At 36.4% G+C, this 22,645-nt stretch overlaps 1 pseudogene; it reads left to right on the top strand.

Annotated features, from left to right (window-relative positions):
• The first annotated feature begins 906 nt into the window (after window positions 1–906).
• LOC148563466 (protein FAR1-RELATED SEQUENCE 5-like) lies at window positions 907–21,646 on the top strand (annotated as a pseudogene).
• The last annotated feature ends 999 nt before the right edge of the window (window positions 21,647–22,645 follow it).

The raw sequence follows: 22,645 nt of genomic DNA on the forward strand, positions 1-22,645 counted from the left end.
GTGCGTGCGCACAGGTGCTGTTTTGGGCAACATTCTTATTCCACTTTAAATAAGCCCTAACGCACTTCCCACCCATCCACCCCTCTCTTCTCTCTCTTTTGCCCTATTTTCTACTTCTTCTTACTTAGTTTTTCTTGCATCTCATCTTTGTTTTAGTAATTATATTTGTTTTGCTTTAGTTGTTGTTAAGTAGATAAATTGCAAGTGTTTGTTGATATTGATTGGGTTGCTTGTTGCTTGAAGTTTCCACCAATGCACTTATACTTTCCCTTAATTTACTAGTACCTAGTGGGTTTAAATACCCATATTTTGACTGTACCACTAGGACAATTATGTAAGTGCATATGGAATTAGGTGAATTGACTTGAAATTACTTGTTCATCATGGTTTCCGTGTTAAATTTATCACATGACCAGTACTTGCTCCTTGTTAATGCTTGGCATTTGTTTGAGTGACTTTGCTTGATTGCTATCAAGTGTATCACTTTTTGTAACAAGTACCTATACCATGTGACTCTTTCTTTGTGTTTCATGATGAATAAGTAGTTTTCTTTTCATCATTGCATTGGTTATTGCTTGTTGTGCTATTTTATCAATCTTGCGCTTTCACTTGCACAATATCAATAACCAATCTCTCATAGGTTCAATTCACTTTTGGGTTACCTAGGGTTGCTTGCGCCTTAAGTTTTGCTTATTCTTTATTTGCAACCTAGGATACTTAATTGAGAAAATCATTCTTAACTATTTCTTTTATGTGGTTGCCATTTTAACTGGTGAACATGTGTGTTCTAAACCGTGCATACTTAGAATACACTTAATGCATTTTACTATACCACAATACTATGCAAAATTCCTCAATTAGATGCTTATTTACTCTCTCCTTTACCTTTTTTGTACTACTTGTCCTATGATTCCTAATTATACTTTATTCATTCTTTTTGGGGATGAGACACAAGGCAAGGAGCCAGGAAATGAGGAGGACATCGAGGATGGAGATGCCGAGCATACAGTGGACTTGGCGATTTCCACACAACCCAAGCCTCCGCATCCGCCATCTGAAGGTGGAGGAACGTAAAGCTTCATTCTCCTTGGATTGTATTCGTGCACGGAGGACCGTGCAATGCTTAAGTGTGGGGGAGGATTCGTCATTTTGGGCGTAAATTTTCTTTACCAAAAACCTTGCACTGTATTTTTTGTTTTCTTTTATTATGTTTCTTGTAGATATTTGTTAGTATTTTTGACTATTGCATCCTTACTCTAGTTAGTATATATATATATATATATATATATATATATATATATATATATATATATATATATATATATATATATATATATATATATTACATATGCATGGTATATATTTTATAGATAGAAGTTGTGATTGGATGTTGTGAATAGTATAGCACTTAGTTCAATTTTGGTCCTAATTGTTCATGCTAGTTTTTGGTTGTTGAAAAGTAGGAACAGAACTAGGGAAATTTTGAAAATTGTATCCATCACATCATACATACATATAGGAAATAATTTCGGTGAAAAATAACAAGGACTTTCCAAGAATTTGTTTAAGGGCATTCTATTAAATTGATTTGGAAAATTGTTTTTTTTTTAAAACTTGCTTGAATGAATTTTTGTGGAACATAGAAGAGAGATAGAACAAATACCTTGTGAGTCTTAGAGCTTTAATGAGTGGTTACACATTATAACCACAATTTTTGTTTATTGTGTGCTACATCTCTTCTATGATTGTAATCTTGCTTTTGCTTGATTCTTTATTTCCAATATTTGATGTTTTGATTGCATTTAGCATAATTGAGGCCATTTTTTGAATTAAACTCACTCACCCATATGGACCTACCCTTGCATCTACCTTTGTTAACCCCTTTTGAGCTTTTTAATCACCTTTATTCTAATTGTTAGCACATCACAATCTTAAGCAAAAAACCATGAATAACCTTGAATTGCTTCTTTGATTAGCTTAGGTTGAGGAGTGTGTGTCATTTAAGTGTGGGGGGAAATTTTGGAAAATATTGGTAGTGAATAAAAATTTTTATTTTGGATAATTATTGAAAATTTGGGAAAAATGGGTGCACATTCATGTATCAATTTTCTTTAACCATATGCATTTGTCATAGAAAAAGAAAAAGAAATAGAAAAAAATTGAATGAAATGAAAGAGAAAAAAAATTATAGTAATAAGTTGGGACAAAAGTTATCCCAAAGAAAAAGAAAAAAAATGAATAAGAATTGCATATGTGTTCTGAATAGAAACTAAGGCATGAATGTGTGTGAAAAGAAGTAATGGGTGGCTAGGATGCATTTTTGTTATTTAATTGATATAGGTTGAGTTGGATACTTAAGCTAATCAAAGATTCAATCTTTTAGTCCACTTAGCCATATATTCATTTTACCCTTACCCCAACCCCATTACAACCTTCTAAAGACCTCATGATATTTGCATCCATGCATCATACATTTGTTGATTGTTAGATAAAAAGCAAATCCTTGAAAGCATGATTAGAGGAGACTTGAGTGATTAAATCTTAAACACCGAGTGATTAGAGTGCATACACACCTAGTGAGGGTTCGATCACTCAATTCTATGTCTCCACCCTTCTTATCATGCGTTCTTGCAAATTGCTTTATTTTGATGAGTTAAATCAATTCTTTAGATTTTGATTGCATTGAGCTACTTCTTTGCTTAGCCCTATACGTCTAGATACTTGCTTGGGAATTTGATTGTTTGTTTTCACCAATTCAATAGGATACTATAGTATATATAGTTATATATAGTATATACATACTTGCATGCATATAGATAGTTGCATTCAATAAGTCGTTTCCCTTTGATCATTCTCCTTTGAGTGTGTTTAGCATGAGGACATGCTATTGTTTACGTGTGGGGAAATTGATGAGTCCATATTTGACGATATATTTTAGCTTGAATTTAATGGATTTCATCATATAAACTCACACTTATTCACCTATATAGCATACTTTTGTGTTTTCTCTCTAAATTGAGGTTAATTGTGAAAACATGTATTTTTGTGCTTAAATTGAACAATTTAATCCCACTTTAATTCCATTCGATGCCGTGATATATTTGTTGAGTGATTTCAGGTCCTAGAGGAAAGAATGGTTTGGTAGAAGTGGAAGAAAGCATGCAAAAAGGGAGAAAACATGAAGAAAACAAAGGAGAAAAGCATTTTAACCTGTGCCCACGCACACCTTCTGTGCCCACGCACAGGGGTTAAAATCAGGACCTGTGCCCACGCACAGGCTGTGCCCATGCTCAGGGCAGAATGGAAATCAAGACATGTGCGTCCGTGATAAACCCCTATTTTATGATTCATCTTGTGCTCAAATTGAGTATTTTTATCAATTCTTCACCCACTTATTCATATGAATTGCATGGTTTTACTTTCCCTTCCTTATTTTATAATATATGTAAAAATATGTTTCCTATGCTTTAAAAATATTAATTTTAATTATCCTTTATTACCATTCGATGCCGTGATCTGTGTGTTAAGTATTTTCAGGCTTCATAGGGCAGGAATGGCTTAGAAGACAGAAAGGAAACAAACAAGAATGGAGGGAAAGAACAAAAATGGAGTTTTGAAGAAAAGGCAATGACGCGCACGCGTGGACGACGCGGACACGTGCCTAGCGCAAAATGGCAGCGACGCGTACGCGTGACCAGAAAAAGCTCCAAACAACGCGAACGCGTGACCCACGTGTACGCGTGACGGACGCCACGTATAAGAATCTGCAGAAAATGCCCTCAGCAATTTCTGGGCCTCTTTCGGCCCATATCCAAGCCCAGAAACACGGAATAGAAGCCAGAGAATGGGGGAATCGAAGAGGACGATGGAGAAAACTTTGAGAATTCACAATTTTAGGTTTAGATGTAGTTTTAGAGAGAGAGGCTCTCTCTTCTCTCTAAGGATTAGGATTTAGGATTAGGATTTGGGATTTCTATTATGATTAGGCTACTTCTCTTCAATCACAAGTTCAATGTTCCTTTAATTAATGTTTCTCTTCTACTTTTATTTATTCTAATGCTTTTACTTGTATTTGACTTATGTTGCCAAATTGGCTTATGAACCTTCTCATGTTAGATTTGAATATTCTATTTAATGCATATTGAGATATTTCATATTTAAGATTGCTTTCTTCAAGTTTATGCTATTAATGCTTTTAATTTAATTTAGATTTTTCTTCTTTTGGTTTTGGTTAAGTAATTGGTAACACTTGAGTTGTCAAACTCAGCAGTTGATTGAGATTTAGAAATTGCTTATTGATTTGGATCGCTCTAAAGCTAATCTTTCCACAGGAGTTGACTAGGACTTGAAGATCAAATTAATTAGTCCACTTGACTTTTCTTTATTTAGTAAGGGTTAACTAAGTGGGAGCAACAAATAATTCTCATCACACCTGATAAGGATAACTAGGATAGAATTTCTAGTTCTTATACCTTGCCAAGAGATTCTCTTAATTATTAATTTATTTTCCCTGCCATTTAAATTACTTGTTCCCTATTTCAAAAACCCAAAAATACACATTTTTCCATAACCAATAATAAATCATACCTCCCTGCAATTCCTTGAGAGACGACTCGAGGTTTAAATACTTCGGTTTATTATTTTTATTGGGTTTGCTTAAGTGACAACTGATGTCAAGGCATCTTAGGCTAGTTTCACTAGCATTTTTCTGTTAGTTTTAGTTGTTTTATGCATTTTCTTGAGCTTAAAGTAACCAAGAATGGTTAAATGAATAACAAAGCAATGAACCATCCAAACAGTATGATTTTGATGCAAATTCCATGAGTTTTTAGTTATATTACTTGAATGCTATGAATGGAAGATTTCTCATGAAATTTTGCAAGACTTTGATGCAGTTGTTTGGATGATTTCAGGGAAGAAGAGGCTAGGCAAGGAAGCAACAAAATCAATAAAGGAAGCTTGAATATCACATGTGGAGTTTAAGTTCCAGTTTAAGCTTAAACTGGAACTCAAACTACCAAGCCATATAATGCTGGGAACTATCAGTGGCGTTTAAGCTCCAGTTTAAGCTTAAACTAGAGCTTAAACGCCAAAATCATGAAAGCTGAGGAAAAGCTGAAAGTGGCGTTTAACCTCCAGTTTAACCTTAAACTGGAAGTTAAACGCCAGAAATGAGAAATGCACCAGGGAGCCATTTCCACGTTTAAGCTCCAGTTTAAGCTTAAACTGGAGCTTAAACGTGTTCGACCATTCTCCTCCAGGGTTGCTTTCTTCATTTCCACGTTTAAGCTTCAGTTTAACCTTAAACTGAAGCTTAAACGTGTTCGACAATCCACACTCCAGACTTGCCTTCTTCCATTTCCACGTTTAAGCTTCAGTTTAACCTTAAACTGAAGCTTAAACGTGTTCGACAACTCCACACTCCAGACTTGCCTTCTTCCATTTCCACGTTTAAGCTTCAATTTAACCTTAAACTGAAGCTTAAACGTGCTTGAATTATACCACCTCCAGGAGTGTCCAACGTTTAAGTTGCAGTTTAAGCTTAAATTGCAACTTAAACGCCAGTAATTGAAAAGGTTTCTGGGCCAAAGATATTGCAGTTTAAGTTAGCATTTGAGCACAAACATTAACTTAAACGTACTCTGGTATGAAACCCAATTGAATATCATGGTTTATGGGATTGGGCCTGAAGAATTGATGAGTCTGGAATTTCAAATTGTTGAGTCATGTGTCATTACTTGATTATCACTAAGTTGGCTCAATGAATGTTACAGAATTGGATCAGCAGCCTCATCAGGATTATGGATCATAAACCCAAAGCAAAAGGAAATCAGGGAAAGGCCTCAAAGCCCAAGAAACACAACAGAAGCTCAATTTAGAAAGTGTATAAATAGGATAGAATTTAATTCGGGGGAAACTCGGGGGAAAACTCGGGGGAAACTCGGGGAAATTTTGGGGGATCACTTTTTCTAGTTTTCATACTTTTTGTAATTGAATTCAGAGCTATGACTCACTAAACCCCCTTTCATTGGGTTAGGGAGATCTATTGTAATTCAATGAATCAATAATAGTTTTTATCTTCTTCTTCAACCTTTTCTCTTGAATTTTGTTAGAAAGCTTCTCGATCTAATTCCATTGGTTAGTTGTCTTGGGAAATAAACTATCCATAATTGGAATCCTTCGGAACCTTGGGAAAGGAATGGAGGATTCATGCTAGAGAAGCTTTTTCACAGTGAATTGGATTGGGGTTTGGATGGATATTGTGACATGTAATCCTACCAAATTGTGGTTCATGAAACTGTGTGGTATAATCAGTGATCGAGCATCATCTCTTCTTATGAACATTTAAACCAAGGGATTGGGAATTTGTTTGTTTTTAGAGAGAATTGGTGAGCCAAGGGATTGGGATCCAATCATATAAGATTGCCAAGCAAAATTCAATGAATGCATTGGTTGAGGAAGGGAAAAAAAATGTTTGATTCGGAGATCTCAATATCTCCTGAAACCCAATGAATTTCCCATTTCTGATCTATCACTTCTCTTTACATTCTGTAATTAAATTCATGCAATCACCCCGATCCCTTTTTAATTTCAGCAATTTAGCTTCTCGCTCTTTAATTCATGCAATTTTACATTCCGCAATTCTCATCTAAATCTTGATTCCGCTCAACTAGAACACACTTCTAATTCGAATTGCTCACTCAACCAATCCTTGTGGGATTCGACCTCACTCTATTGTGAGTTTTTACTTGACGATAACCGGTGCACTTGCCGGAAGGAATTTTTGCCGATCGTGCAATTTCTTAAAATCGTAGCATCAACAACCAAACTTTTGTATGAAAGGATTATTGCTTGGTTTAGAAACTATACTTGCAACGAGAATTTATTGTGAATTCTAAACCATCAATATTCCGATCATCAAAATGGCGCCGTTGTCGGGGAGTTGCAACTGTGTGCCTTATTATTGGTTATTGTAAATATTTTATTTTGCACTCTTTATTTGTTTTTATTTTTTGTTTTAATTTTTATTAATTACCATGAGTTCTCACCCCCGTCGCTTTGAGTTTGGTTCTAATATTGTTGAAAGGAATGGAAGCTATAGCAGGAATATGCATCAAGGTCAAACCAATCAAAGATGGACGGAGCCACGAGGATCTGATCAACCCTTTAGGCAACAACACCTTCTAAGGTACCATGGATGACGACCATTCAACAATGCATGTCGAGACAATAGTTATGGTGGACCCCTTCGTGACAACCATTACCCACCAAATTACTACGGTCAAGAGCCATTCCGAGGTGCGTACCAAGATGATAGATATGGTGGACCCCCTTGTAGTTACCAATAAACCCCATCATATGCCTATGAACCACCTCCTCAACATAGTTATGAACCACCATACTCACAAGTCTCCTACCACCATTCACCTTCATATGACCCTAACCCATATCCACCCTAATTCTAATCCAATTACTCCCAAGAACCACCACTTCCCTATGCACCATGTCCATATCCATTGACCCAAGAATCACGGGAGCGTCTCAAGGAAACAGTGGAAAAATTTCATGCAACCCTTCACCAACTGGATCAAGCAATCAATCGATTACCTTCCCGATGTTCGGACACTCAAGGAACCCCCATGGCTTCATGTGGACAATCTAATAAAGAACGTAGCATGAAGGAGATACTGGAAACTCCAATGGACAGTAAGGAGCATGACTTTGTACTGGAACAAGTGGAGGAAGCTAAAATTATCGAAGAAGAAGAATTGGTTGAAGACTTAGGAGATGCTGAACCTCCATGGGAATCCAGAATTATGGAGAATTCCGTCAAGGAATTTGCAATTGATACTAAGGAGGATAGTGCACAGCTCCCAAAGCAGGTATCTTATGAAGAACTGGACGGAACAACTCAAGAAGCGAGTTTCCTTGATAATGATAATCACGAGTCAAGTTCTCCTAGCAATGAACTTGCATCCGCAAGTGAATTCTTTGAGACTGAAGAATCTAAGTTTGCAAAGAAGTGGAGGCATTCACAGACGAATACGAGGGAGTAGAGCTTGCAAAACCACAGGAAACACCTATTCCAAGGCCATTACCACCCAATACAAATTTCAAGTGGGTAAAATCCTTAGCCTTTATCTTTACTTTTCCACTTGAATATGGTTTTCTTGAAACAGATGGCCAGCTTAGAGCTCTTTGCGGCTTTAAGATTAAAAGAGAAATGATTCGCACTCAGAGCTGGTATGCAAGATTCCATGAAGTTCCACACTTTAAATTGAGGTACAAGGATTGGTCTCGAGTTCGATTGCATGGGTTTCGGAGGATGTTTGGTCATCTTAGTGAGAATTCAAATTCCGTACCGCCCGGTTGGAACAATGTAGATAAAAGCGAAAGCGGTTACAAAAGCAAGGTTTGGAATCCTGCAATCTATTCTGACATTCAACACCCCGGGAACCTGAACACCTGTTTGAATTTACTCAAAGGCTTTATATGCCTAGTTTGGGACCCCAGAGGCTGTTGGCATTCCAAACAGTGGTGGAGATTTTTAGATGAATTCAAGCACAAGCCACCATAACAGGGAGCTCAGCAAATGTCCATCTTAAGGACTTTAACCAAAAGTGCTACGTGGGAGACAACCCACCATGGTACGATTGTTCCCTTTTCAATTTTTATTTTATTTCGTTTTGTTTATTTTTAAGTTTTATTTTATTCTATTTTTATTGAACCTGGAATTATTCATAACATCCATACCTGCATTTGCATTTGCATACTGCATATATATTAAAAAAAAGAGCACCCCATGTGTGCGCATGGGCCACGTGTGGGCGTCGATTGCAAATCGACGTAACACTCCAACGCCCAGAAAGTTGGGCTGGAATCGTGCGGCTGGTATACGTTAGGCACAATTTGGGCCACGCGATCGCGTAGGTGACGCGAACGCGTCACTTTCATTATACCTCTCCCACGTGATCGCGTCGGTGACACGAACGCGTCACTTTCACTTCACACACACCACGTGAAAGCGTGGGCGACGCGTACGCTTCGCGTGGAAATCTTAGCCCCCCTAATTGGAAACAGAGAGTTGCGCCAAAACGACGCTGGAATTGTGCATTTAGCACAATTCTGAGCGAACGCGTACGCGTGCCCCACGCGTACGCGTCACCTTCATTATCTCTCAATCACGCGATCGCGTCAATGACGCGTTCGCGTCAATGACGCGTTCGCGTCAATGACGCGTTCGCGTCATTGCCTTTTCACCATAACCACACGTTCGCGTGACCCACGCGTTCGCGTGGATTCAACACTAACCCCCAACCCACGCGAAACCCTACCCCTTTCGCGTCCCAAAACCCTCTCCCCTCTTCCCTCCACGACCCCAGCCCCATACTCGAGCCGCCCCAGTACCGCCGCCACCACCGATGACCTCCGGCCGACCACCACCCCCCATAACCCTCATCATCCTCGCCCGCTTCTTCCCTTACCCCCCATATCCTCCTTTCTCCCCCAACCACTTAGAACCGTCGCCTTGCCTCCACCACGGAATGCCGCCACTTCTCCTCCCAGTGCCGCCGCGTCACCACCGCTACTACCACACCACCACCATCTCCCTGAGCCCAATTCTTGTTCCTTTGCACACCAGGTTCCGCCAAACAGCGATTCCTCTTTCCGTAGTTAGTTAGTTTTTTGAATTATGTTCAAATTAGGATAGTTAGAGATGCATGATCGTAGTGGATTTTAGGTGGTTAGGTAGCTAGGATGTGGTTAGTGGATTTAGGCCTGATAATTGCACCGTTCTTGTTAATTGTTTCATCTGTTTCGCAATGTGAATATGCTGTGATGATAATGTTGTTCATATGCTGCTCTTTACTATTCTTTGATGCAGATTGAGTTTGTTTATTTTGAATTCATGTGAATTACTATTTGTTACTCTTTTCTGCACTATTTTATCATATGAACTGTTTTTGCTGTTGTTTATTACCCGGGAATGTTCAATTTTTAGCCGAAATGCTGCCCAATTTTTTCAGCAACATGTTTCAATCAACTCCCATTCATGAATTAGTTTTAGAAATTTTAAGTTTGCACTAATCCATTTCAACCAAAACAATTCATGAATGCACGGGCTAACTTTCTTATTCTTTCTGATTCCCTTATTCATTAAACAACATTATTGATGATTTCACTTTAATTTTGCATCAATAATCTGCAATATTTACTTGAATTTGAGTTACTTGTTTTCAAATTTGTTCAGTTTTAGTTAATTGGAAACCAAAACACCATGCCACTTACTTTAACTTCATTTTTAACTCTTAACTACTTTAACTTTCTAACTTTTCTATTAGCTTTCAACTAACCACTTTCAAACCACTTCAATGCATGATTACTATTTTTCCTGATTAACAAGAATTTCGCATATAATACATTTTGGATTGTGATTTTCATTCTCAAACTTTCCACTTGAATACAATTCAAAATTTTACATCTATTTAACTCAATTCATGCTTATATTGCTACTTTATGCCTCTTTTGCCACTCTATGCTTATATTGATAAAATCCTATTTTTTACCTGTTTTCCTGCTTTAGTTCATAAACTGTATCCTAGAATTTCTGCTTTTCAGGATGTCTGACCCTAAAAGTAAAGGAAAGGGCAAGGCAACCATAGGCAAAAGGAAAAGAGGAGAATCCTCTACCTCTATTTTGGATATCCTCCACGACGATTTCTGGCGGGAAAAGAATTTTACCCCGCAGGAAAAGGCCAATCAGTTGGTGACTGCCACAGACCCTGTCAAGTTTGCCAACAGATACTGTGAGCTAAAGTATCCATTTTTGCCACTTCCAGGAACCTATACCTGGAAAGGACCCTCAAAATTCCAGAAGAACTCAAACAATACACTTCAGAACAAATTAAACAGAGAGGCTGGTTCTTCTTGGAAAGAAACTTGACTGAAGTCAACTCATCATGGGTCAGAGAATTCTACTGTAACTACTTCAAAACGTCCCTGGATGCAGTACAGCTTAGAGGAAAGAAAATTCTGATTACTGAAGAAGCCATTGAAGAAATCCTCCAACTTCAACCTAAGTCAGATCAGCCAGACGGTTACCAAAAGGCTGATGAGGATATGAGATTCATGAGATTTGACTGGGATGCAGTCAAGAGGACTATAGCTCTTGATCCTACTGTCCCATGGTTCATGAGCAAGTCCATAGTGACCCCAAAGGGAATTAAGCTCATTTATCTGAATGATGAGGCTCGGCTTTGGCAGCAGATTCTGAGTAACTACGTGATGCCGAGCACTCATGAGACTGAGGTGCCAGCTACCATGATCACCCTCATCTGGTGTGTGATGGAGGGAAAGGACATATATCTTCCCCGCTTTATCCGGTATTACATGGCCAGGGTCCATGTTAGAGGCATTCTTCCCTCTCCCTACTTGATTACTCAGCTGGGCCGCCAAGCTGAGGTGCCCTGGGAGATTGCTGATGAAAAGCCAACCGCCGCAGACTGCAAGAAGATTATCCCTCACAGCAGGAAGTTCCAGGCCTTGGGCTACCGACCTCCTTTTCTCACTGACTCTGCTGAGGCAGCCACATCTTCTGCTGCTCCTTCAGCACCTACTGCCCCAGCCACCACTACTGCACCCTCACCTGCCTCAGAGCCCATCTACCACCTCGTGCATCGCCTATTTGACCAGTTGGACCAGATGGAGCGCCGCAACCAGCGACGATATGAGAGATCTGAGCATCGCAGCAAGCGACGCTATGAGCACTTAAAGTTGATGATCCAATCCGGCAGTGACATCCCCTCCGAGCCTGACACCCCTTCTGAGCCATCTGAGGAGGAGGCGGACGATCACGAGGAGGAGGCACGTGCAGAGGCTGAGCAGGAAGAACCTGAGCAGGTTGCGCCACATCATGAGGAGCCCCATCAGATACAGCCGGCTGATCCAGAGATCCCTCTATGGACAGAGCCTCCGCTTCAGCAGGCAGACCCTCCGACACTCATACAGACTGTAGAGCCTTAGACCACCACAGAGACACCTACTACACATCCGTCTGGAGATGACCCTTCTTCACACCCAGCTTGATTGAGCATCGAGGACGATGCTATTATTTAAGTGTGGGGAGGTCGCCATCTCTGGCGAACTTTATTTTGGTGAACCACTTTTCAAACTCTCTTTTATCCTATTTTGTTTATTTTCTGTATTTTTATTTTTATTTTATCTTATCTTATTTATCTTTCAGTACTTGCACATTTTTTCTTTTGCTGTATTTTTACTTTATTTCTGCATTTTGCACTTTGGTTTATATATATATATATATATATATATATATATATATATCTTAGATATTTAGTTTAGTTTGCACTTTTAGCTTATTAAGTTGTGATATAGAAAATATGGATTAATTAGTTTAGTTTACCCTTTTAGCATATGATAATTTGGTTTAATTGAAAATAAAAAGAGTAAACTAGAAACTTTAGTATAACAGAATCACAACAATCCACACACCTTATATATATATAGCAATAAATGTTGGTTAATTGACAACATTTTTCAAGGAAAATACTAAATTTTATAAAAGCCATTCTAAGATTCACATTGATTTGAATGGAAACTCTTGATTTATACTTGCATGACATACATAACTGATATATGATTTTTGAGCCAAAGAACACACAACTCGTGAGTTTTTGAGCTTAATTGTATGGTTATATTCAACCATAAATTTCATTCCTGTGTGTTTCGCACTTCTTTTTTATGCTTGTAATCTTAACTTTGTTTCAATCTATATGTCCAATATAGAATGTAGATACATACATGCATGTGATTGAGGCCATTGCTTGTTTTGCTCACTTATCCCAAATAAGCCTACCTCTTACATCACTCTTGTTAGCCCCCTTGAGCCTATTAATCCCCTTTTGTTCTATAACCACATCACTAGCCTTAAGCAGAAAAACAAATTAAAAATCCCAATTTGAATCCTTGGTTAGCTTAAGATAGAGATTGTGTATCCACTAAATGTGGGAAAACGTGGGAACATGGGTTGATAGGAAAGGATTAAATTAGTAAAATAATCAGAATTTTGGGAGCATGCTCATGTGAAACCAATTTAAATTAAAATACCATGTGCATTGATATATGTTGTGTTTATGCTTCAAAAAAAATCATTTTTAATTAAATAAATAAATAAGGGGACAAAATTACCCCAATAATGAGTTTAGTGAAGAAATCAATGCACATGAGGTAAAATCAAAATAAAGTTGGTATATGAGTATGTAATAAGAAAGTGAAAAAATTGGGAAGACCAGGATAATTTTAAATTTTTATAGAGAATGTATATGTTAGGTGAGATCTTAGACTAATCAGGGATTCAACTTATAGCTCACTTACCTTATATATATATATCCTCACCTTTACCTTGGCCCCATTACAACCTTCAAAAAGACCTCATGATGTTTGTATGTATGCATTAGATATTTGTTGATTGGTTAGATGAAGAACAAAGTTTTAGAAAGCATGAATAGAAAAGAATAGAGTGATTAACCCCAAACACTGAGTGACTAGAGAGTAAACACAAAATCCAGTGAGGGTTCAATAGCTCATCTCCATATATCCCTGTTTAATTGTTAATTGTCTTGCAAGTTTGTGAATTCCTTTGACTCAACTCAATGGTGAAAGTTCTTTAACATGATTTAGGCTTCGCTATGCATATGTGATTCCTTGAAAATATGAATCAAATTAACCACATATAAGCTCTGTATATATAGGTGGATGATAATTAGAATTGCATGATTCATTTAGGTAGCTTGCATTTAGAATAGATTGCATTGCATAAGATTCCACCATTCTACCTTCACTTTTTTCTCTTGGATTTAGCATGAGGACATGCTATTGTTTAAGTGTGGGGAGGTTGATAAGCCCCTATTTTATGATTCATCTTGTGCTCAAATTGAGTGTTTTTATCAATTCTTCACCCACTTATTCATATGAATTGCATGGTTTTACTTTTTCTTCCTTATTTTATAATATATGTGAAAACATATTTCTTATGCTTTAAAAATATTAATTTTAATTATCCTTTATTACCATTCGATGCCGTGATCTGTGTGTTAAGTATTTTCAGGCTTCATATGGCAGGAATGGCTTAGAAGACAGAAAGGAACCATACAAGAATGGAGGAAAATCACAAAAATGGAGTTTTGAAGAAAAGGCAGCGACGCGCACGCGTAGACAACGCGGACGCGTGCCTAGCGCAAAATGGCAGCAACGCGTACGCATGACCAGAAAAAAACTCTAAATGACGCGAACGCGTGACCCATGCGTACGCGTGACGGACGCCACGTACAAGAATCTGCAGAAAATGCCCTCAGCAATTTCTGGGCCCCTTTCGGCCCAGATCCAAGCCCAGAAACACGGAATAGAAGCCAGAGAATGGGGGAATCGAAGAGGACGATGGAGAGAACATTGAGAATTCACAATTTTAGGTTTAGATGTAGTTTTAGAGAGAGGCTCTCTCTTCTCTCTTAGGATTAGGATTTATGATTAGGATTTGGGATTTCTATTATGATTAGGCTACTTCTCTTCAATCACAGGTTCAATGTTCCTTTAATTAATGTTTCTCTTCTACTTTTATTTATTCTAATGCTTTTACTTGTATTTGACTTATGTTGCCAAATTGGCTTATGAACCTTCTCATGTTAGATTTGAATATTCTATTTAATGCATATTGAGGTATTTCAGATTTAAGATTGCTTTCTTCAAATTTATGCTATTAATGCTTTTAATTTAATTTAGATTTTTCTCCATTTGGTTTTGGTTAAGTAATTGGTAACACTTGAGTTGTCAAACTCAGCAGTTGATTGAGATTTGGGAATTGCTTATTGATTTGGATCGCTCTAAAGCTAGTCTTTCCACAGGAGTTGACTAGGACTTGAGGATCAAATTAATTAGTCCACTTGACTTTCCTTTATTTAGTAAGGATTAACTAAGTGGGAGCAACAAACAATTCTCATCACACCTGATAAGGATAACTAGGATAGAATTTCCAGTTCTTATACCTTGCCAAGAGATTCTCTTAATTATTAATTTATTTTTCCAGCCATTTAAATTACTTGTTCCCTATTTCAAAAACCAAAAAATACACCTTTTTCCATAACCAATAATAAATCATACCTCCCTGCAATTCCTTGAGAGATGACCCGAGGTTTAAATACTTCGGTTCATTATTTTTATTGGGTTTGCTTAAGTGACAACCAAACTTTTGTATGAAAGGATTATTGCTTGGTTTAGAAACTATACTTGCAACGAAAATTTATTGTGAATTCTAAACCATCAATATTCCGATCGTCAGTCCGCACAGGACCTGTGCCCACGCACAGGAGAAAAATCAGCATCTGTGCCCATGCACAGACCTGTGCGTCCGCACAGGTACCAGCGCATGCCTTCATTAAAAATGCACGTGACTTGCGATTTTGGGGCTTTTTTGGCCCATTTTTGAAGGCTTGGAGGCTGAAATGAAGGGCTATACGAAGGAGCAACAACATATAACAAAGGGAGCCATCTTAGAATAGTTTTTAGGAGTAGTTTTAGGGTAGTTTAGTTTAGGTTTTCTCTCAAGTTTCCTTAGGTTTAATTAGGGTTTATAGCATTTTATACTTCAATTTTGCTTTTGGATTTTGCCATCTCATTGTAAGTATTTCTTTAATTTCTCTTTTAATTACATTACTTGTTTTACACTTTCATCTATTTTCATTTCTCTTGTCAATATATACATAGTTTTGCAGTTTTGGATTTCTAGTTGTTGAATTTGATGTTTGATGCTTATTTTATGTTTGTTGAGTTGTCTTGCTTGCTTGTTATCATTTATGGTTCATAGCTTTTATTATTTTCCCAATTTTGCCATTTATGATTATGCGCTCTATGTATTCGATGAAATGCCAATTTTAGTTATGAGATAATTTCCACCCCTTGGCTTGGGGGAAATGAGTGTATGGATTACTAGAGCCATAATGTCCAACATTTAGTGATAATTCTTGGGTTGTTAATTGTTCTTGTTCCCACTAACGCTAATTTGTTGCTAAGGTAATTAGCAAGTAAGCGAGGATTTTTGGGTTAAGAACACTTATACTCATTTAACTTACTCTCCGATGTGAGGGTTGACTTAGTGAGATTAATCCATCATAATTATCATAGTTGTGGTTATGGTAAGGAAGAGATTCCATAACTCATCCCAAGCCAAGGTTTCATTTAGGTTTTAAACCACTTTTCCATTACTTTTTAGCCTTACTTATTTCTATTACATACATAGTTCTTTTATTCCTTTATTAGTTTATTAATTACAATTTTGTCTAGTTCTTTTATCTCTTTATTTGTTTGCTTCCTTATTATTGAAAATACCCCTTTGTTTCCCACAACCAAAATTGTGTGCACTCTTTGGCATTAGTTCCTAGGGAGAACGATCTGGGACTTAAAACTCCCGGTTATTTTGTGTTGATTGTGACATCTTTAGGATTATAATTTGATTGATGATCAATGGTTGGGTTTGGACTATACTTGCAACGTCAATCCTATTTTTAGTGTGAAAATCTAAACCTATGCTTTTGGTCTTCGTCAGTGATACTATTCAATTAAAAAATTTATTTAGGTGAAATCACATTGTTGAATTTTTTCTACTGAATTTTAATATTTATTAGTAAATTGAAATATTTTGTACTATTAAATTTGATTATATTAAGAGTCATTTAAACATTAATTGAAAAAAAAACACATTAATTACAAAATATTTTTTACATAATATTTTTTAATTTGTTAACAGTAAACACAAAAATGAGTATGTGATTTCAAGAAAAAAAATGTTCTTTTTTTCAACAAAAACTAGATATAATTAGAAAGGATATCTAACTAAAGCTTTCTGTTTTAACATAGGATTTTAATTACAAACTTTAAGGTGCATGAATGTAATTGAAAATTTGATAAAACTATAAAATTAATAGAATAATTGAACCTAAACTATATAAGAGGAATACAAAGGATTTTAACATATAATTTTTTTTTTTGAAGTAGTCTTTAACTCTTTATCATATATAAATCATAAAAAAAAGTCAATTAACAATCAAGTTACCATCCGTGCTAATTTCACATCTACTATTATTACATGTATTTAAATCATAAAAAAAAAGTCAATTAGTAATTACGTTATTATTTTTATGTATTTTGATTAAACACATTTTGATGTCTTTTTTAAAATGTGTTATATATTTGCCCCCATAACTTAGAGTGTGTTTAATTTAGTATTTGAAACATAAAAAGCATGTTTAATCTTTTTAAACTCCAGACTTTTTTAGCTGTTAATGCAAACATAATATTTTAAATAACAAATTATAATTTTTGTGTTCGTTTGTTAGATTGGGAAGTAATTGAACAAAATTTATTTTTTGTTTATTAATTTTATCATTCAATCTCATTTATAATAAGAGATACAAGAAACAATAATCAGAATTTTTGTATTTATTTTTTTATGACCATTCTTTATAAACAAATATTTTTTTATACTATCATTTTTAGTACTCTTTTCTAAGTTTTGATTTTTTGGTCAATTTTTTTGGGTCAATTTTTTATTTAGAGTTTTTTTTATGTTCTTTAGTGCATATTATTGTATCTTTGTAATGGAATTTTTAGTACTAGTTGTTTATATAATTTTTTAATCAATTTTATTAATACATATTTTTTGTATGGAACTTTGTTATTTTTTTTTGTCTGGCTTTGCATAATTTTCACGGTGTAGTTTTAAATAAGTATGTATTTTATTTACCATTGTTATTTTTAAATATAAATTATTAATTTCAGTAGAAATACCAAATTAAATACAAAAAGAGTATTGAAAAATTAAGAAAAAAATATTAAATTTCAACACATAAATTTAAGTTCTTTTAAAAAGAAAATACAGTCAAAGAGTACTAAAAAAATATGATTTGGAATTATATAAATTCATGTTTTTTTTTAATAATTTTTATCTAACGTACTTTTGAATAATGTAACCCAAACAACATTCAATTTTATTATAATTTATCTTGATATAAAATTATCAAACATGAATCACGTTAATTCCAACTTACTTTTTATCAAAATCAAATTTATAAAATCAATTTAATATAAACTTTCATTTGCAAATTTTAATCCAAATACATACTTAATATTTTTTGATCCATCACTGAGTAAAACCCCTAATTCATAACCCTAAACCCTAACCTTTTTATGCATGTAGCTTTTACATTTTGACTTTTTGATGCATGAGAAGTTTTTTGAATTTGGTGAGGGTCATGTAGCATGAAATTTATATGAAAAATTGATTTATGTTAAAATATATTAAACAATTGTATGTGTTTGTAGGGGCATGTGATCCATAGCATAGGTATTAGTGCTAGGGTTTAGGGTTGTGAAAGACCCATGTGTGATCACATTGGTTCTTAGAATTCCTGATTGTCTAACAGTGAGTTTTAGCCTGGGCCTAGCTGAATCAGATTTCGCATGTACCTCGTACCGTTTGACACAGGTTTAGGAATTTGTATCCTATTTTACTTGTTTTTTGTTTTGAACCAATGGTGTTCTTTGTATTGCGAAATCGTCTCAAAAAATTGTTTTGAACCAATGGACACTTTGGTCAAAAAATTGATCAAGTTGTCATATTGTAAGATTAAAAAATAAATGAGTAAAGGCCACTCATCAATGGCCTTGCGATTCGGGTATTCAGGAATCCCCTGAATTTCCTGAAACTAACCCTAGAATGGTTAGTCTGCTAGTGTCAATGGTAGCCACCTTGTGATTGCATTGTGGTTGTGTTGAGTCGTTAAAGTGTTGGGATGCTCTCGTGTCGGCCAGCTTTCATGGTAAGGTTATTATATTTCATTTTAGCAATAATATTTTTGGCTCAATGTTGTTTATGATATTTTGTTAGGGGCTGACTTCTGTCTCTGTCAATATGGTTCCATGCCAGGTTAGCAGAAGATGTATCCTTCAATGGTTCTGTAGTGGGCAAGGAAGACTTTCGTGCAGAGCAAAAAGCACTGATGTGCAACAAAAGAGTGAACGTGTTGGATGATGTAGATTCCCAGGAAAGGAGTCCCTGATTTTGTTTCTGATTCCCATGATTATCTTGGTGATAACTTCTATGATAACTAGGACGAAAGATCAATTGACGAGATTGCTGACCTCAAAACCGTCAACTTTAAAGAGCTAACTGTAAATCAGATTTGAAGGCTTCATTTTCCCGATCGATCGGTTGCTTTTTTTCCTTCTATAATTTGTATGCCAAAATGAATGATTTTGCTGCTAAGAGGAGTCGGATACAACGCAATGTGAATAAAGTGGTGACACAACAAGCATTTGTGTGCTTTAGACAGGGTTTTAGAGATCCATGCTCTGATAACGACACTGCTCAACGCAAATAGGAACCAAAGCCTACAACTAGATGTGGATGTGGGGCAGAGATGCACGTGCATGTACATGAGAAAACAAGCAGATGATTGTAACCTACTTTCAAGAAGAACATAACCATGAGATGCTTGATAAATGGTTAACTTTTATGCTTCATGGGCATAGGAAGATGAATTCTGTTGCAATTAATCAGATGAACATGATGCTGAAAGTTGGTATTAAAACACCTCAGACTTATTCATCATTTGTACACACTGCAGGCAGATTTCAGAATGTGCCATTTTTTAAAAGAGATATGTATAATCAGATAGACAAGAAACAGAGGCTCATAGGCAGGGATGCCATGGCTTGCCTTAAGTATTTGAAATCAACAGTGGAAGAGAGCCCAGGAATGTTCGTGCGATACCTGGCAGATGATGAGGTCTGTTGGTCCACCTTTTCTGGTTAGACAATTATAGCCAATTGGACTACCATTTGTTTGGTAATATTGTAGCATTTGATGCAACTTATCGAAGGAACAAGTATATGTTCCCTTTAGCTGTGTTTTCTGGTGTAAATCATCATAACCAAACCATTGTGTTTGCGGCTGCGCTTGTTGTAAATGAGAATGAGGCCACCTATACATGGTTGCTTGAACAGTTTCTAGATTCCATGAAGGGAAAAACGCTTGGGTGTGTCATTACTGATGGTCATGGAGCATTGAAAAAGACCATTGAGATTGTGTTTCCAAGTGCTTATCACTGCCTATGTGCTTGGCACCTGATAAAGAATGCAACATCAAACCTCAGCAACCCGACATTTACCTTTGAGTTTAAGAAATGCATGCTTTTTTATTATGAGGTGTCAGAGTTCAAAGAGAAATGGGAAAATTTGGTGTCTAACTTGGGTCTTCATGACAATGAATGGGTATGTGAACAGGCGTAAGATGTGGGCAATTGCTCACATTATAGGACATTTTTTTTAGGCTTTTGCACAACCTCTAGATGTGAGGGATCACATTTTATGCTTGAAAAATTTGTTCATTCTAGGCATAACCTTAGAGATTTTGTTGAACAGTTCTTTCGGTGTATGTCCTAAATGAGATCTAGAGAGGCACAATTTGATTTGTAGTTAGTTGTTAGGGACCTAGTACTACAAACCCCATTGCATGATTTGGAGAGGTCGGTAGCAAACATGCTCACAAGAGAGATATTTTTATTGTTTCTTCCAATGCTTTCGCAAGCTTGCACTTTAAAGGTTCTTTCATGTACGTACACACCAACTTCTGAGATTTACACGTTTTCACGGTCTAGAAGCTTGCATAAAGAGTGGCAGGTATCTTACTATCCAAATAAGGAAATCTTTAAGTGTAGTTGCCTGAGGATGGAATTGCTTGGCATACCATGTGATCATGTTGTTGTCGTTCTTGTTCATCTTGATGCTACTAAGATGCCGAAAGAGTCTAATTCTGGATAGGTGGTAAAAAAATGCTTGTTCATGGGTTTGTGCATTTATGGATAATGGCCCTTTTTACTGGGATTCAATGGTCACTTGTTGTAATTTGATGCTAAGCGATCTTTGCAGGGAGTTATATCTTCTTGGTTCTGCTGGCGATGCTGAATTCTCCGAGTTGATGGATAGATTCCAAAATGATATAGTACTTCTTAAGGAAAGAAAAAAGGTATTCATAGGGAAAGGATCGAGCCGCGTACAGAGTCAACCACCCTTGAGGGTTGCAATAGAAACCCCCTAACGATGCATCGCAAAAGGTGCCAAAAAAGGGGTTCCATGAATCACTCATCACTTAGAGGCGTTAAGAGGTGTGGCCTTTGTTGCTGAGTCGGGCATAACTGGGTGTCATGTACTTTAAACAGCCGAAGACGCAGACATGGTCATCGTTATAATAATGCATTATAGGAGAACATTCAAAACGTTGAGGTTTGTTAAGCAAATAGACTTATAGCCTTCGTTTCAATTCTACTTCATTAGACACTTGTGGTTCCTCATTCTTATCGATGTGTAATTCTATATATTTTTTCAAAGCCCCCAGGACAATTGTTATAGGCTGGAATGGACTAATGCAGAATATTCTACTTTCTTTTGGGACGGTGACGGTGACGGTGATGATGATGACTTCGACATGGAGATGCACCTCTTTCAAACTCATATTTCAGCTCGCAACTCTAAAGCAGTCGTTGATTCCCATTTAACCATGTTACTTTATTGTTGGTAGTTTTAATCTTATAGTTCTATTGTGTGCTTTCAGACTAGTTTTAATGTTATGTTATGTTCGTTCCACTTCGTTATGGTGGCGCCCGACTTTAGAGTCTTAACATGGTGTTATCACTTATAATTGAATGATTCTGTTTTTGTCTACTTTACTGTATTAAACATGTGTTCGAGGTAATATATGTTAGGTAAAAAATAAGCTGAGCGCAGGAAATGACTTACAATAACTTAACATTAAAAGTCTTAAAACACACATCCATCGTTAGGTTAATACATCAAAATGGAACTAAACATTAAAAGTCTCAATACATAGCAAATATTCTCAACAGGAGCATAAGCTTAGAATGACTTGACACATCAAACTAAATAGTTTTCGAAAAGTGTCCCAAGCTATTACGTGTGCAATAAAAGAAACAACATATGATTTTAGAAATAAGTTCAAAATGTAAGGGGTCATCATTTCGATGGTACTCAACCACCAGGGACATAACTATTGATCCATTCAGTTACCTCATTGGCAGGTGACATCAAAAGACCCAAAGTTATGTGCAGTCTCACAGTTTCTTTGTCCATACAAGGTAGCAGATTGTGCTGGAAAGCGCCAGCCATGGCCATCCAATTGAGTACCCAAATTGCACGTGCCTCCCTAACAGAAATAAAAAATTAAGTGAGACAATCAACAAATAGCAAACAGCAGAGAAACACTTTGAATAAGGATAAATAATTTACCTCGGTTGTCCCAAAGGGAGGCCATTTCCGCTAGCAATGCCATAGCAGGTAAGGGCTACGGCCTTCTTAGCTAATGGAGTTGAATACTCCTCAACAACAATCACTTGGGAAAGGGCCTCCCTCAGGTTTCTCACAAATAGTTTTCTACGAATGCTCTCCTTTTCACCAAGATTAGCATCCAAATTATACAAAATGCGATCTCAAAATACCACAACCACCAGATACCAATGTCTAGATACATCCTTCATGGGGATATAAACCTAAAAGAATACAA

This window comes from Arachis ipaensis, chromosome B5, assembly GCF_059453495.1.
Source record: "Arachis ipaensis isolate K30076 ecotype BB chromosome B5, ASM5945349v1, whole genome shotgun sequence".
Lineage (NCBI taxonomy): Eukaryota > Viridiplantae > Streptophyta > Magnoliopsida > Fabales > Fabaceae > Arachis > Arachis ipaensis.